Genomic DNA, 2,393 nt, shown 5'->3' with positions numbered 1-2,393 from the left:
GGGGTGGGCGGAGCCTCAGACCAGGAAACTGCAGCACGGAGTAGAGGTAAGAGAATGGGGCGGGGCGTGTGAGGAAAGGGGCGGGCGGTGTGAAGAGAGGGGTGGGAGTGAAGGTGGGAGGAGAGGTGGAGTGAGGAGAGGAGCGGAAGGCGAAACTGCAGGTGTGAGGCTAGGGTCACACAGGGCGGATTTGTTCGGTTTTGCTGCGGTTTTTCCATTGCGGTTTTGACGCAGAAGAACTGCTTCTGCGGCAAAACCGCTTCAAAGGTTAATTTGGGCTTGCGGATTTTGCTGCGGATTTTCAAGCGTTTTTTTTTCCGCAGCGCTGTTTTACTTTTGTCGCGTATTTGGTGCGGTTTTGGCTGCGTCCATAGAGGTCTATGGACAAAAAAGCGCTGCGGAAACGACCAAAGAATGAACATGCTGCATCTTTTAAAACCACGACGCAGTTGCATTTCCGCACTGCGGCTGTGCGGAAAAAATCCGCCCTGTGAGAACAGCTTTTTGGCAAATCTCATTTGTGCTGCATTGCACTGCAAACGCAGCGGTTTTGCCGCAGTGCGGATATGTAACGGCAATCCGCAGCAAAACCGCGGCAAATCCGCCCTGTGTGACCCCAGCCTGAGGCGAGGAGAGGAGCCGGTGGTGTGAGGCGAGGGCTGGGGGGGTGTGAGGAGAGGGGCGAGAGTGCAGGTCTGTGGGGGGAGTGTAATGAAAGGGGCGTGAGGTTTGAGGAGAGGGGCAGGCGCTGTGAGGAGACGGGGCGTGTGAGGGGGTGTGTGGAGAGGTGGGAGTGGAGGTGTGAGGAGGGGCAAGAGTGGAGTTGTAAGGAGAGGGGTGGCCGGGGTGAGGAGAAGGGCGGGAGTGCAGGTGTAAGGAGAGGGGAGAAAGTGCAGGTGTGAGGAGAGGGGCGGGAGTGCAGGTGTGAGGAGAGGGGCGGGAGTAGAGGTGTAAGGAAAGGAGCAGGTGGTGTGAGGAGAGGGGGGGGGGTTGTGAGAAGAGAGGCGGGCGGTGTGAGAAGAGGGGCGAGAGTGCAAGTGGGGAGGTGTACGAAGAGGGTAGGGAGTGAAGGTGTGAGGAAAGGGCTATGGGGTGTGAGGAGAGGGGTAGGTGATGTAAGGAGAGGGGCGACAGTGCAGGTGGGGGGCTGTAAGAAGAGGGGAGGGAGTGGAGGTGTAAGGAAAGTGGCGTGGGGTTTGAGGAGAGGGACGGGCGGTGTGGGGAGAGGGGTGGGAGTGGAGGTGTGAGGAAAAGGATGGGGGGTGTGAGGAGAGGGGCAGGGGTGTATGTGAGGAGAGGGTACATGTGAGGAGCGGGGCGGGCGGTGTGAGGAGAGGGGCAAGAGTGCAGGTGGGGGGTGTAAGAAGAGGGGCAGGAGTGGAGGTGTAAGGAAAGGGGAGTGGGGTGTAAGAAGAGGGGGGGGGTGTGAGGAGAGGGTGTGCAGTGTGAGGAGAGGGGTGGGAGTGGAGGTGCGAGGAGAGGGGTGGCCAGTGTGATGAGAGGGGCAGGAGTGGAGGTGGGAGAAGAGGGGTGGGAGGGTGTGAGGAGAGGGGCGAGAGTGCAGGTGTGTGGGGGAGTGTAAGGAAAGGGGCGTGGGGTTTGAGGAGAGGGGCAGGCGCTGTGAGAAGATGGGGCGTGTGAGGGTGTGTGTGTAGAGGGGTGGGAGTGGAGGTGTGAGGAGAGGGGTCGGGGGGTGTGAGGAGAGGGGCGAGAGTTCAATTGTAAGGAAAGGGGCGTGGGGTGTGAGGAGAGGGGCAGGTGGTGTGAGGAGAGCGGGGGGGGGGGGGTGAGAAGAGGGCAAAAGTGCAGGTGGGGGTGTGTGTAAGAAGAGGGGCAGGAGTGGAGGTGTGAGGACAGAGGTCGGTGGTGTGAGGAGAGGGGTGGCCGGTGTGAGGAGAAGGGCGAGAGTGCAGGTGTAAGGAGAGGGGCGAGAGTGCAGGTGTAAGGAGAGGGGCGAGAGTGCAGGTGTAAGGAGAGGGGCGAGACTGCAGGTGTGAGGAGAGGGGCGGGAGTAGAGGTGTAAGGAAAGGAGCAGGTGGTGTGAGGAGAGGGGGGGTTGTGAGAAGAGAGGCGGGCGGTGTGAGAAGAGGGGCAAGAGTGCAAGTGGGGAGGTGTACGAAGAGGGTAGGGAGTGAAGGTGTAAGGAAAGGGGTATGGGGTGCGAGGAGAGGGGTAGGTGGTGTGAGGAGAGAGGGGCGGGCGGTGTAAGGAGAGGGGCGACAGTGCAGGTGGGGGGCTGTAAGAAGAGGGGAGGGAGTGGAGGTGTAAGGAAAGTGGCGTGGGGTTTGAGGAGAGGGGCGGGCGGTGTGGGGAGAGGGGTGGGAGTGGAGGTGTGAGGAAAAGGATGGGGGGTGTGAGGAGAGGGGCGTGGGGTGTATGTGAGGAGAGGGTAC

Source organism: Eleutherodactylus coqui, chromosome 13 (genome assembly GCF_035609145.1).
Source record: "Eleutherodactylus coqui strain aEleCoq1 chromosome 13, aEleCoq1.hap1, whole genome shotgun sequence".
In the NCBI taxonomy this organism is placed as follows: domain Eukaryota; kingdom Metazoa; phylum Chordata; class Amphibia; order Anura; family Eleutherodactylidae; genus Eleutherodactylus; species Eleutherodactylus coqui.
The sequence above is the reverse complement of the archived record's forward strand: the minus strand, read 5'-3'. Positions refer to the sequence as shown.